Here is a 15,245-nt window from a genome sequence, read left to right on the forward strand (position 1 = left end):
CGCATCACAAGACCGGGATTTTCCGGTGTGTCCATGTGGGTTGCCCCATTTCTCTCTCTTGTTCCATACTAACAAGGACATGTTCATAAGCCAGGTCTCCCTGCTCTTCTCTGGCTGTGTTTCTGGTTACTTTACTTCCCACATAAGAGGCAGAGGGCAAACATTTTCAAGAATTGCAAAAGGCAACCGGGGAAGCTTAAAGGAGTGACATGTTTGCGTCTGCCAAGGAACTCTATGAACGGTCTAAATCAGAAACGGCCAGCCCTGCGTGTCTGGGTGGTGTCCTAGGTTCAGTGTCCCCGCCTTGCGCTGTGACTGAGAGGTGCCAGACAGATGTTTTCTGTTAGATGGATTCAGTTCCCAAGTTTTCGCTGCAGTGACTGATGGTCTTCATTTTTGTCACTGCGTTTGAAGATCTTTGGGCCTGCTTATTTTTTAATTTTCATGTTGAGCAGTGTTATATGGACCTGATCACATTTTAATAATTAATTCATTTACCGTCTTTTACCTCCTGCAACTGGAAAATTCTGCTCACTCCTTCTGTAGCTGTTACATTGTCATTCATTTTCTTTTCTTTTTTTTTTTAAAAGATATATTTATTTATTTGAAAGGCAGAGTTAGAGAAAGGAAGAGGCAGAGAGAGAGGGAGAGAGAGAGGGAGAGAGAGAGGGAGAGAGAGAGAGAGAGAGAGGGAGAGAGAGGCCTTCCATCTGTTGGTTTATTTCCCAGATGGTTGCAATGGCTGGAGCTGAGTCTTCCAGGTCTCCCATATCGGTGCAGGGGCCCAAGGACTTGGGCCATCTTCTACTGCTTTCCCAGGCCATAGCAGAGAGCTGGATCGGAAGTGGAGCAGTCAGGACTCAAACCAGTGCCCAAATGGGATGCTGGCACTGTAGGTGGCGGCTTTACCCACTATGCCACAGAGCCGACTCCTGTTCGTTCATTTTCAATGGCCTTTGAGGACCCTTCTCCCTCAGCCATGCCCCACCTGGTGAGCAGGCGGGGTCCCCGAGAAGGCACACTCAGACAGTCCACACATGTGCTCAGGTGCACCTGTTCCCGCAAAGCATCTAAAGTTTCCTTGGTGGGCTGGTGTCCCAAAAGACTGCAAATGGTAGGGGCATAGTTTTCACAATGGGAGCTGGGAGGAGCCCTGTAGCTGTAAAATCATTCTCCATCGATATTGTTTTAAATCTGAAACTGCTATGTCTCATAGTCATTCTGAAGTCGGAGTTCACTGGGAAGAGGGTCTGGGAAAATACAATCCACCCTCTTTCCTGGGATCCAAAGCACCCATCCAAGGATGGAGAAGACAGGCACTGACTTTGTGGCGGGAGGGACTGAGTCTTGGCCCGGAGCATTCGCCCCTGGGGGTCTGGAGCCTGGGAACCTGGCATGTTCTCCAACAACGGCTCCTCGTGCAGCTTGCTGGGCCCCTCGGGCCCCTCCTCAGCAAATGGGGGCAGGAGGACAGCAGCTGGCACATCTTCTAGGCCTGGCATGGGTGGTTCTCACCAGCACACATTCCCTCGGTGACCATGGGGGTGGGCAAAGAACTTGGGGCTTGTTGCTGTAACATGCACAGATTGTTTTAAACTATTTTTATTGCTACATCATAGTTGCACGTATCTATGGGATACAATGTGACAACTTGCTACTTGTATGGTGGGTAACGCACAATTAGTGGATCCCCCTCCTGATCAGTTCTTTGTGTTAAAAACTTCAAATTGTTGTCTTCTAGTTCCCTACAAAATAGGTAACAAACCGCTGTGAGCTGTGCTCATTACTGTGTTGCAGAGCTATAGAGCTTTCTTCTCCTGTCTGATCATGCTCTGATGCGGAGCAGCCGGGAGTCGACTCGGCACCCACATGGGATGCCAGCGTGGTGGGTGGTGGCCTAAGCTGTCGCACCACGACACCAGCCCCAGTGCTCAACTTTCAACTCCCCTGTCCCCTCCTGCTTGCCTGCACCTCTCAGCCTCTTGTCACCACTGTTTCACTACTTCTGTGACACTGGGTTTTCGGCACCCATGAGGATGTCCTGTCTGTCTCTATGCCTGGTTCATTTCATTTAACATAGCAGCCTCCGGTTTCATCCGGACTGTCACCAAGGACGGGATCGCAACCTTTTTCACGGCTGAATAGCATTTCACAGTGCACAGAAACCACATGTCCTTTGCCATTCACCCTCTGGCAGCACCTCCACTGATTGCATCTTTGCTGCGGTGGATTAAGCTCTGGTGAACACGGGAATGCTGGTGTCTCCGATACGCCCATTCCACGTCCTTTGATACATCGTTTTGGCTTTGATTTGTATTTTCTTGATTATTAGTGTTGTCAGGTACTTCCTCATATGCTTGTTGGTCATTTGCATATCTTCTTTTGAGAAATGTCTGTTCAGATACTCTGTCCCTTTTAAAGTCAGGTTGTTACTATTTTGCCACAGAGTTTTTTTCTCTACTTTCTGTGTACTCTGGATACTAACCCTTATTGGGTAAATAGTTTGCAAATACTTTCTCACATTCTCCGATTGTCTCCTCATCCTGCTGTTTCTCTTACTGTGCAGAACTTCTTGGCTCGATGCAACCCCATTTGTCTATTTGGTTTTGTTCCCTCTGCTTCTGGAGGCTTAGCCCAAAATTCCTAGCCGGTACCAATGCCTTGAAGTGTTTTTCCCTGCAGTTTCTTTTAGTAGTGTCAGGTCTGACATTTAGATCTTTGATCCATTTGGATTTGTTGCTGTAGATGGTGAGCGATACAAGCCTAGTTTTAGCTTTGTGCACGGAGATACCGGGTTTTCTCAGTTACATCTGTTGAACATCCTGTCCCCCCATGCATGTTTTCCGATGCGTGTTTTGAATATCAGTTGGCTGCAGACACGAATGTTTACCCCTGTGTACTCTCTTCTATTCGACTGGTCTGTTTCTGCTTTCACGCCAGTGCCACGTTGTTTTGGTTATGTTAGTTTTGTAGGGTGTTTTGAGGTTGAGTATTGTTCTTTTGTACTCAAGGCTACTGTGTCTACTCAAGGTCTTTGCGCTTTCATATAAATTTTAGAATCGTTTTTTCTGTTTTTGTGAGGAGTGGTGTTGGTATTTTGAGGGGGGGGGGTTGCATTGAATCTATAAATCTCTTTTGGCTTTATGTTTTTTTCTTCCCATTCTTGAACATGGGATGCCTTGCTTGGTGTGTGTGTGTGTGTGTGTGTGTGTGTTCTCTTCAAATTCTTTCATCAGTATCTTGTAATTTTCCCTCTAAAGATCGTTCACTTCCTAGGTTAAATTTATTTGTAGAGATTTTATTCTTTTCTAGCTATTGTGAATGGGATTGCTGTCACAATTTCTTTTTCAACATGCTTGTTATTGGTGTATGCTAATACTGATCTTTGTATATTGATTTGCATCCTGCAACTTAACTGAATTGATTTATCAGCTCTAATAGTTTTTTAGTGGGTCCTTTATTTTTCTGAATATTTGTCAAATCTTGTCCTCTACCACCAGGAATAATTTTACTTCTTCTTCTCCTCCTTGGTAGCCCTTTTTCTCTTTCTCTTGCCTGCTTGCTCTGGCTCTTACCTCAGTACCATGCTGGATAGAGCGGTGGAGGCAGCCACCCCCTCTCGCTCCTGGAGATGCATCTGGCTCTCGGCCGTTCAGTGTGATGTCAGCTGTGGGCTTGCCCTGTAAATGATTGATGTTGCATTGAAGTACATTCCTTCTGTGCTTAGTTAACTGCAGCTTCACTTTTGTCATGGAAGGATGTGGGGTGCTATCAGATGCCGTTTCTGCATCTATTAAGATGATTGAGCTTTTGTTTTAGCCTTCATCTGTTGATGTGAGGCATTGTGCTTATTGGTTTTTGTTTGCTGGACCCTCCTTGCATCCCTAGGATAAATCACAGTTGATTATTTCATGTAAGCTTTTTTGATGTGATGCTGGATTTGATTTACCAGATTTTCTTGAGAATTTTCGCATCTGTGTTCACTAGGGGTATGGTCTACAGTTTTCATTTCTTGGTTGTGTCCATCTGGTTTTGGGTAGAGCTGGCTTCATCGGATGAGTTTGGGAGGGTCCCCTCCCTCTCAATTTTTTGCACTCATTTGAGAAGAATTAGGGCTAGTTCTAAAAGTTTGGCAAAATCCAACAGTGAAACCATCCAGTGCTGGGCTCTTCTTTGTTGGGCGTTTTCATTACTGATTGTCTCCTGTTGTTATTGGTCTGTTCGAATTTACTATGTCTTCATGTTCAATTTTGGTAATTTATGTGTGTTCAGGAATTTATCCGTTTCTCTCAAGTTTTCCAATGTGCTGGAATTTAGTTGTTCATAATGGTCGTTTGTATTTCTGAGGTTCACTTGTAGTGTCTCTTTTTTCGTCTCTGATTTTATTTATTTGACTGTTCTCTGTTTACTTTTTGGTTAGTTGGACTACAAGTTTGTTAGTTTTGTTTATATTTTCAAAAAATCATCTCTTTGCTCCATTGATCTTTTCTATTTGTTTTCAGTTTCTATTTTGTTTCTTCATGCTAACACATTTGTTATTTCTTTCCTTCTACTAATTTGGGGTTTGATTTGTTCTTGCTGTCCTACTCCTTTGAGTTGCATTGTTGGGTTGTTCATTTGAAATTCTTCTCCTTTTTAAAAGCATAGGCACGTATTACTATGAACTTCCCTCTTAGTATGGCTTTCACTGTGCTCCTTAGATTTCGGTATATTTTGTGTTCCTTTGCATTAGCTGCAAGAAAATTTTGAATTTCCTTCTTCATTTTTTCCCTTTGCTTATTGGTTATTACAGAGAAAATTATTTAATTTCCATGTACAAGTATTTGCATAATTTCTAAAGCTCCTATTGTTATTGATTTTTACTTTTATTCCATTGCTGTCAAAGAAGATACATGGTATGGTTGATTTTTTTTTTTTAATTGTTAAGGTTGTTTCGTGAACTGATAAATGTCATATCCTGGAGAATGTTCTTTGACTGATTGACTTATTTGAAAGGCAGAGTTACAGAGAGAGGGAGAGACAGAGGAAGAGAGTCTGCCATCCACTGATTCCCTTGCCAAGTGACTGCAACAACTAGAGCTTGGCCAGGCTGAAGCCAGGAGCCTGGAAATCCATCTGGGTCTCCCACGTGGGTGCAGGAGCCTGAGGACTTGGGCCATCTTCTGCTGCTTTCCTAGGAGCATTAGCAGGGAGCTGGGTCAGAAGTGAAGCAGGTGGGGTGCACACTGGCTCTCAGAGGGGATGGAGGCGTCGAGGGCAGCAGCTCACCGGGCTGTGCTACGTTGCAGAATGTTCTGTGTGTGCTGAGAAGGATGTGTATTCTGTAGCTGTTGGCTGGAATGTTCTATAAGTGTCTGCTAGACTCATTTGTTAGACGTTTAGTATTGCCTAATTCTGTTGTTTCTTAGTTGATTTTTATTAATCTGAACAATATGTCCCTAATGAAAATGGGGTGTTGATTTCTGCAAATATGATTGCATTGGAGTCTGTCTCTCCCTTTAGATCTAAACATGTGTGGAGCGCATTTGTGCTATCATTACTAGTTTCTGTTATTGAGTTGATCTCTTTATTATTTTATATGATCTTTGTCTCTTATTACAGTCTTTGACTTAAAGTTTGCTTTATTTTATGTAAGTATGGTTACCCCCGCTTGCTACTTGCATGGAATATATTTTTCTGCCCTTTTACTTTCACTGTATTTGTGTCTTTGCTGATGAAATGAGTTTCTTGTTTTTTAAGATTCTTTTTTTATTTATTTGAAAGGTGGAGTTACAGAGAGAGACAGAGAAAGAGAGAGAGAGAGAGAGAGGAGAAAGGGTGGGGGAGAGAGAGAGAGTGAGTCTTCTATCTGGTGGTTCACTCCTCAAAGGGTTACAATGGCCAAGGCTGAGCCAGACTGAAGCCAAGAGCCAGGAGCTTCTTCCATGTCTCCCACATGTGTCCAGTGGCCCGAGCACTTGGGCCATCTTCTACTGCTTTCCCAGGTGCGTTAACAGGCAGCTGGATTGGAAGTGGAGCAGCCAGGACTTGAATTGGGGCCCATATGGGATGCTGGCGTCGCTGGTGGCATGATCTGCTATGCCACTATGCAATGAGAAGTTTAATTTGTTCACATTCAGGCCAGTGCTGTGGCGTAGTAGGTTAAGCCTTTGCCTGTGGCACTGGCATCCCATATGGGTGCCAGTTAGTGTCTGTGCTGTGGCCTGGGAAAGCAGTGGAAAATGGCCCAAGTGCTTGGGCTTCTGCACTCACATGGGAAACCTGGAAGAAGCCCCTGGCTCCTGGCTTTGGATCGGCCCAGCTCTGGGCGTTGCGCTGGATGCCTGGGCAAAGACCTGTCATTAAAGTTGCCATGAATTCCATGAATGACAGGCACAAAGCTCTGTGGGTGAGTATAACAAGGGGACCTTGTCTACACTGGTGATGATGGGGGGGGGGGCAGGGATCTGGAAAGCCATTGGAGGCACTGGTGTTGGCCAGAGTCACAGGGAAGAGAGAAGGCTCAGTCCCCGCGGGGGAGCAGAAGGCTTGACGTCTGAGTGGGGAAACGTCTGGACAAGCGGGAAGGGCAAGGCAGCTGAACAGGGTAGGTGGCAGGTGGGGGGGGAGCCTGGGAGGGGTTAGGCTGGGTGAGGGCGTTGGGGGCCAGGCCCTGCAGAGATAGATGTGTGGGGCCTGCACCAATCTCTTCTTTGGTACCCAGACTGGGGAAGCCACAGGATATTTTCTTCAAAGCTTTTATTTATTCATTTGTTTATTTATGTTTATATTTTATTAAAAGGCAGGAAGACACACAGAGCCACACAGAGAGAAAGAGAGATCACCCGGCTGTGGGTTCCCTCCCCCAAGCTCCTGTGACAGCTGGGACAGGACAGGCAGAAGTAAGGAGCAGAACTCGGTTGAGGTCTCCCACGTGGATGGCAGGGACCTGCTTTGGACCATCATCTGTTGCCTTCCAGGACATGTTTTTATTTTATTTTATTTTATTTTATTTTATTTTATTTTATTTTATTTTATTTTATTTTATTTATTTGACAGGTAGAGCTATAGACAGTGAGAGAGAGAGACAGAGAGAAAGGTCCTCCCCTCGTTGGTTCACTCCCCAAATGGCCACTATGGCCGGCACTGTGCCGATCCGAAGCCAGGAGCCAGGTGCCTTCTCCTGGTCTCCCATGCAGGTGCAGGGCCCAAGCACTTGGGCCATCCTCCACTGCCTTCCTGGGCCACAGCAGAGAGCTGGACTGGAAGAGGAGCAACCGGGACTAGAACCGGCGCCCATATGGGTTGCCAGCGCCGCAGCTGGAGGATTATCCAAGTGAGCCACGGTGCCGGCCCCGCCTTCCAGGACATGAATTAGCAGGAAGCTGAAGTCAGAAGTGGGGCTGAAACTAATACGGGCACCTCCATGTGGGGTGAGGGTGTTCCTGGCAGTGTCTTCATTTCTGCACCAAATGCTTGCTGTTGTTAACTTCTAACTTAATTCAACCCGGTAAGAAAACATATGAATTTTTATCAATTTTAAAAGTTCCCTGAGAATTGTATTATGACTTAATATGTGGAATTTAAAGAATGAACCATGTGTGTTAGAGAATGATGTCTATCTTTCTTTAATTGTTGGTAATAGGTTTTGATGTTTGTCTTTTACGTCAAGTACTTAATTGTGTTGTTCAAACTGTCTACGTATTTATAATTTTCTCCTCACTGTTTTTCCTTTCTTGCCTTTAGATTTATCGAGTTTGTTGTTTTCTTCACTCAGTCTTTTCTCTTTCTTGCTTGGGAGTTGCAAATTATTTTTTCTTTGAGAACTTTTTTATTTTTATTGATTTTAGAGGCAGAGAGAGAATGGGGGTGGAGAGAGAGAGGAGAGAGAGGTCTTCCATTGGCTGTTTCACCTCCCCAATGCCTACAGAATCCAGGCCTGGGGCAGACTGCAGCCGGAGCCCAGAACGCAGTCTGGGTCTCCTATGTGGCGGCAAGGACACTCCCGGGGTGTCAGCAGCGGGAAGCTGGACTGGAAGCAGCCAGGACTCGAACCCGGGACTCCCAGATGGGACGCAGGTGTCCTGAGCAGTGTCTTTAACTGCTGGACCACACACCTAGACCTAGAGATATGGTTGTTTTTCCTATTCTGTTAGTGGTTAACCTTGAACTTTCACTTAACAAAGTTCAAAGTCCATCAGCATCTTAAGCTTTGAAGCCCCAAGCTGATCCATGTAAAGACCTGAGAACCAGCTTCTCCCTCCTGGCTTGTGATGTTGCCATTAGTTTAGCTCTGGTCTTTAAATAGCAGAATTTAAGCACAACTGTCATTTACTCAGGCTGTCTTTACGTTTACCCCGCGTTGGTGATCCGAGTCCCCAGCGGCCTTGGCGTGCTGACCGCTCTCTGGGCCTGGCCTCCTTTCCCTGACCTATGTCCTTTGGAAGCCCTGTTGGTGAAGTTGGGCTGGTGGCAAATTCTCTCACTTTTTGTTTATCTGGATTTGCTTTTGATTCATCTCTGTCCTTGAAAGGTAATTTTGTTGAGTGCTTAATTCAAGGTTGACAGCAAGTTTACTTTCTTTGCACTCTGAAGATGGATATTTTTTCTGTGTTCAGAATCCCAGGTTGCTACATAGCTCAGTCCCTGGTCTTGTCTTTGCCATTGCTGCTCTCTGCTCACTATTTTTTTATTTTTTATTTTTGACAGGCAGAATTAGACAGTGAGAGAGAGAGAGACAGAGAAAGGTCTTCCCTCTGTTGATTCACCCCCCAAATGGCCACTACGGCCGGTGTGCTGTGCGGATCTGAAGCCAGGAGCCAGGTGCTTCCCCCTGGTCTCCCATGCGGGTGCAGGGCCCAAGCACTTGGGCCATCCTCCACTGCCTTCCCGGGCCACAGCGGAGAGCTGGACTGGAAGAGGGGCAACTGGGACCAGAACCTGGCACCCACATGGGATGCCAGTGCTGCAGGCGGAGGATTAACCTAGTGAGCCGCGGTGCTGGCCCCTCTGCTCACTATTGGTCTGGCTTGGTCATTGCCCCATCTACAGCTGTGAATTTTATGATTTATCCAGCTTGATTACTTGTATTGCCTGTATCCTAGGATTTGTTTCTTTCATCTTCTCTAAAACTCAGCCGTGTCTTCAGTTCTGCTCATCTGTGTTCCCCTTTCTCCTCACCTTCTGGGATTCTGATAGATATGTCTTCCAAGTCTTCTTTTTATTTTTTCCTCAAAGATTGACGTGCTTATTTGAAAGTCAGACTTACACAGAGAGAGGAAGACAGAGAGATTCCCCCATCCACCAGCTCACTCCCCAAATGGTCACAATGGTTGGGGCTGGGCCAGACAGAAGCCAGGAGTCAAGAGCCTCCTCTGGGTCTCCCACATGGGTGGGTGCAAGGGCCCAAGTACATGAGCCATCTTCCACTGCTTTCCCAGGTGCATTAGCACAGACCTGGATTGGAAGTAGAGCAGCCACATCTCAAACCGCCACCCATATGGGATGCCACGTGGCAAGTGGCAGCTTTACCATGTCACAGGGATGGCTCTGTCTTCTGTGTTTTCTAGCATCACTTTCACACTCATTCTTGTCCTTGATTCTCTTCCTGTATCCTGGTTAGTTCATTTTTTTCAAGTTTATCTTCGAATTCATCAATTCTGATTTTGACTTAGTCTGATCTTCTGAATAGCCTTTCTAAGGAGTGAGAAAAGAGGACTGAATTAACGAAGACTTGGAAATCTACCCACTCCATTGCCTTAGCCTCTGTGCAAAGGTAGGGCCACAGGGCGGGTGTCTGGCAAAGCAGAGAAGATGTCACCTAGCACGCTCACCACACCTCGGAGCGCCTGGGTTGGGTCCTGGCTTCCCTTCCAGTTGTAGCTCCCTGCTAGTGCGCACTCTGGGAGACAGCACCGACGGCTCAAGTGTGCGGGTCCCTGCCACCCACATGGGAGACCTGGATGGAGTTCCCAGCTCCCATTTGCAGGGTTCAGCTTCAGCCCAGCCATGGCTGTCGTGGGCATTTGGGGAGTAAAGCAGCAGATGGGAGACCTCAGTCGGTCTCTGTTTCTCTGCCTTTCAAATAAAGTAAATAAATAATAAATAAAATTTAAGAAGAAAGACTACAGATGCTCCACTATCCATCCTCCTAGAAAACCCTTCCTTGTGTCCTCTGCCCATGTAAAGAGAATCCCACTTGACTGTGTCACCCACCGGCACTGTGAGCTGCTTGTGAGAACCTGCCCCTCCCCCCATCACCCGAGTTCTCATCTTGAACACCGATGTGGTGCTGTAAAGACGCCTCTTTGAGGAGCATAGCTGTGGCATAGTGGGTAAAGCCGGCACCTGCAGTGCTGGCATCCCATATGGGTGCCAGTTTGTGTCCTGGCTGCTCCACTTCCGATCCAGCTCTCTGCTATGGCCTGGGAAAGCAGTAGAAGATGGCTCAAGTCCTTGAGCCCCTGAACCTGCATGGGAGACCCAGAATAAGCTCCTGGCTCCTGGCTTTGGATTGCCCCAGCTTGGGCTGATGTGGCCATTTGGGGAGTGAACCAGTGGATGGAAGATCGATCTCTCTCTCTGCTTCTGTCTCTGTAACTCTGCCTTTCAAATAAATAAATGAATCTTAAAAAAAAGGAAAAGGCCCCCTCTGTGACCGCTCCCAGGATGTTCTTGAGATCTTCTATCTCACCTGGCAGGAACATGAGCCAACCCAGTCGGCTTTGCTGACACGGCCTTTTCTGCTCATATTTTGCAAGACCCATAGCGATTTCTTCTTCCTAACAAGTGTGTTTTTCATTTCTGAAATATCTGCCTGGTCATTTTTTTTTTGACAGGCAGAGTGGACAGTGAGAGAGAGAGACAGAGAGAAAGGTCTTCCTTTTGCCGTTGGTTCACCCTCCAATGGCCGCCGCGGCCGGCGCGCTGCGACCGGCGCACCGCGCTGATCCGATGGCAGGAGCCAGGAGCCAGGTGCTTTTCCTGGTCTCCCATGGGGTGCAGGGCCCAAGCACTTGGGCCATCCTCCACTGCACTCCCTGGCCACAGCAGAGGGCTGGCCTGGAAGAGGGGCAACCGGGACAGAATCCGGCGCCCCAACCGGGACTAGAACCCGGTGTGCCGGCGCCGCAAGGCGGAGGATTAGCCTAGTGAGCCGCGGCGCCGGCCTGCCTGGTCATTTTTAAAAAAGATTTCATTTATTTACTTGAGAGGTATAGTTACAGAGAGAGAGAGAGAGAGAGAGAGACAGAGAGACAGAGAGACAGAGAGACAGAGAGAAAGGTCTTTCATCTACTGGTTCACTCCCCAAATGGCTGCAACAGCTGGAGCTGACCTGATCGAAAGCCAGGAGCCAGGAGCTTCTTCCAGGCCTCCCATGTGGGTGCAGGGGCCCAAGGCCTTGGGCCATCTTCTGCTGCTTTCCCAGGTCACAGCAGAGAGCAGGATTGGAAGTGGAGTAGCCGGGACTCGAACTGGTGCCCATATGGGATGCTGGTGCTTTAGGCAGAGGCTTGACCTACTACGTCACAGTGCCAGCCCCTGCCTGGTCATTTTTTAAAGTCTTCTGTTGATTTTTCATTTTTGTGATCCTATAATTCACTGCTTTTGACATTTTCTACGCAGTTTTTCTACAATGCGTCTGAAGTCCTTGCTGTAGAGGGGAGGCCGAGATGCGCCGTTTTTGCTTCTTTTAACACTCTCTCACCGTGAGTGCCTCTCTGTGAATTTGTTCCCTGACTGTGACTCACATTTGCTGGGCCCTCCCTCGTGGGACCCCCGGGAGGCTGCACTGCGGGGAATCCTCCAGAGAGTGTGAGGAGCTTCCTCAGGTTACAGACAACGTGGGGACTTCACCGCCCCCGCCCACCTTGTGACAGGTGCAAGGCTCAGTCGTTTCTCGGCAGAGTGGGGTCACCACTTGCTCTCAGTCAACCCATCTGATTTCACGTCGAAGACGGCTCTAAACCAGCTTGGTGTCCTTGATATTTTCCTTGTTTTCAGGGCCTAGCCATAAATAGTTCTTACTATATATTTTATATAGTTTATATATATAGTTTTACAATATATTTTGTAGTTTATATACCTAGTTTGTATAACATATTTTAGCAGATTCAAGCAGCGTCCTTTTGATGGATTCCTGTATCTTATCCTCTTCCAGGGGACAACTCAGATTGATTGAGTTTGCAGAGAAAGTTCAACTCTTGTGCCATATTTTTAGGGTCAGTACTGAACTATAATTGTCTACTGGTTATGTGTAAATGGATACTGTAGAAGAAAAGGGACACTCTTAGTGCCCATTTGATTAAACATTCTTGAAATTTCTCTATAAATGTCACAGGGAAAGACTTGAGAAGTTTTCAAAGAGCTGAGCCCAGAAATAATGTGGTCCTGCCTGCCTCATTCTGAGCTCGCTTCCTTTTAGGGCAGAATTGAGCCTGTCCTGGGCGGGTCAAGCCCTTTCCGTTCTAAAGCATTCCATGTTGGAACTCACTACGGAAAGTTCATGACGAGGACTGGATGCCCGACCCAGCAGTCTGGGGCAAGAAGTCCCATTATGTGACGCGTGAGGGCACCGAGGTAGATGTGCCCAGGGTGTCCTTTACAGATGTTGCAATCCGAGCCCAGATTAATCTCCCTCACCCTTTCTTTCACAGTCTGAAGCCTTAGGGACAGGCATGGTGGGACGGAGGAACGGAGGGTTAGGTTACAAAGTGTGATGGGAACATAACCCCAATGGAGAAGACAAAACAAAGCAAAAACAGTGTGCAGTGGAGGCGGGTTTCAGTGTTACTCCATCATCTTTCCTGTTAGTCCAGGGTCTGCCGAGGCCCCTTGAGCTGGCGAGAGCTCCTGGCTCCAAAATTTGGCAAACATGTGGCTCAGCAGGGCTGCACTGCCAGAAGCAAGGAGCAGCCAAGGCGCCATTGCCGGATCTGGGAGGAGTCAGAGGTGAGCTGTGAGTTGGCCCTAATGTTCTTGCCATTTCATTGTCCGATAACCGCTAGTCGTCATTGTCATCATCTTCTTCTTTTAAAAAAGATTTATTTATTTATTGGAAAAATGGAGTTTCAGAGAGAGGTAGAAACAGATAGAGAGGTCTTCCACCTGCTGGTTCACTCCCCAGATGGCCGCAATGGCCAGAGCTGTGCCGATCAGAAGCCAGGTGCTTCTTCCAGGTTTCCCACACAGGTGCAGGGGCCCAAGGACTTCGGCCATCTTCCACTACTTTCCCAGGCCATAGCAGAGAGCTGGATCAGAAATGGAGCAGCCAGGACTCAAATCAGCGCCCATATGGGATGCCGGCACTGCAGGCCAGGGCTTTAACCCGCTGCACCACAACGCGGCTCCCCCCCCATCCCCAGTCTTCTAAAATAAGAATTCTTTTGCTATTTCATGCCACGCACACACATGCACACATGCGCACACACACATGCATACTGTTGCTGGCACTTGGGTCCCTACAGTGAGAATACTGTTAGGGCGTCCCCGTGGGGCAGGAAGCGAGAGCCGGTGACACATGTCAAACGGGACAGACGTATTAGCAGCGCCTTCTTCAAGATCCTGCTCAGAGATGCCGCGTTCTTTCCCCAGCGGCCCCTTCCTGCGTGTTTGGTCCCTGGAACCACAGAGCCCCAGGGCTGTGGCTGCTGTTCCCTGGACGCCAGGTGAGTCCTACCCTGGACCAAACACACTTCTCAGGTCCACGAGGTCTCTGCCTACCCTGCTTGTCCCGCTGGGATGCACGTACCACGTGGGTCTCCTGGGAGCACCAGTGCCACTGCCATTTGTCAGTTTCCCTTCTTCCTCCCCTTTCTCCCTTATTTTCTCTGCCTTTGTCCCCGGGACACCCTCTCTCCCACTCTGCTCCAGATATAATGTAAGTTACCTAACATTCACAATGTAACATGTAGGGGCAGTGAGAGCTAGACCTCAGATGAAACACTGGGGTTCGAATCCACTGTTTCTTTTCTCCCTTCGCAAACCCACAGCATGAAGGAAGAAGGGGGATATTTCCATAGCTAAAAGTCAGTGCTTCGGAAATCAGGAGAAGAACAGAGAAAAATAAATGGCCAAGACCCAGAGGGGAGAGGGAGATTTCCCGGCCACGGGACCCTGGAGACAGGATGAGAGCACCAGGCTGGGACACAGCTGGGGTTGAAGACAGCTGTGGCTAGGAAGATGTTAAGGGAGAACCAGACCAGAGTCTTGGACGGCTCTGTTCACCCCGGAGCTCCTTGTCCGGGCCACAGCGGGAGGTTTGCATTCAGGAATCCTGAACTGGACAGGCTCTGGGTTTGGGATCATCACGCATTGCTGAGGAATGTGGGCGTGGAACTGCACGGAGAACAAGGGATAAAGTGGAAGTCAGCATCCCAAGGCCGGAAGCCCCGCCCCCGGCTCCCGGAGCTGGCGGCCAGGTGTCCATACCTGCAAAGGAGGTGAAATGATCCATGTACAGACTGAGCATTCCTAATATGAAACCTGGAATGTAGAATGCTCCCAAATCCAAAACCTTTTGAGCACCACAGGAAATTCTTTGTGTCTGGCTTTGGGCCCCATCTCCAAGATATCTCATTATATATATGCAAATATTTCAAAATCTGAAAAGATTCCAAATCTGAAACATTTCTATCCCTAAGCACGTTAAGATTTTATTTTATTTTTTTATTTGAGAGGCAGAGTTACAGACAGAGAGAGGGAGAGACAAAGAGAAAGGTCTTCCACCCGCTGGTTCACTCCCCAGATTGCTGCAATGGCCGAAGTTGTGCTGATTTGAAGCCAGGAACCAGGGTCTCCCATGCGGGTGCAGGGACCCAAGGACTTGGGCCATCTTCTACTGCTTTCCCAGGCCACAGCAGAGAGCTGGATTGGAAGAGGAGCAGCTGGGACTAGAACTGGCGCCCATATGGGATGCCGGCACTTCAGGCCAGGGTGTTAACCTGCTGCGCCACAGCACCGCCCCCCTCATTTCTTTTCTTTTTTTTTTTTTTTTTGACAGGCAGAGTGGACAGTGAGAGAGAGTGAGACAGAGAGAAAGGTCTTCCTTTGCCGTTGGTTCACCCTCCAATGGCCGCCGCGGCCGGCGCGCTGCGACCGGCGCACCGCGCTGATCTGATGGCAGGAGCCAGGAACCAGGTGCTTTTCCTGGTCTCCCATGGGGTGCAGGGCCCAAGCACCTGGGCCATCCTCCACTGCACTCCCTGGCCACAGCAGAGAGCTGGCCTGGAAGAGGGGCAACCGGGACAGAATCCGGCACCCCGACC

This window comes from Oryctolagus cuniculus, chromosome 5 (assembly GCF_051225735.1).
Source record: "Oryctolagus cuniculus isolate XC-2025 breed Fujian yellow rabbit chromosome 5, ASM5122573v1, whole genome shotgun sequence".
In the NCBI taxonomy this organism is placed as follows: domain Eukaryota; kingdom Metazoa; phylum Chordata; class Mammalia; order Lagomorpha; family Leporidae; genus Oryctolagus; species Oryctolagus cuniculus.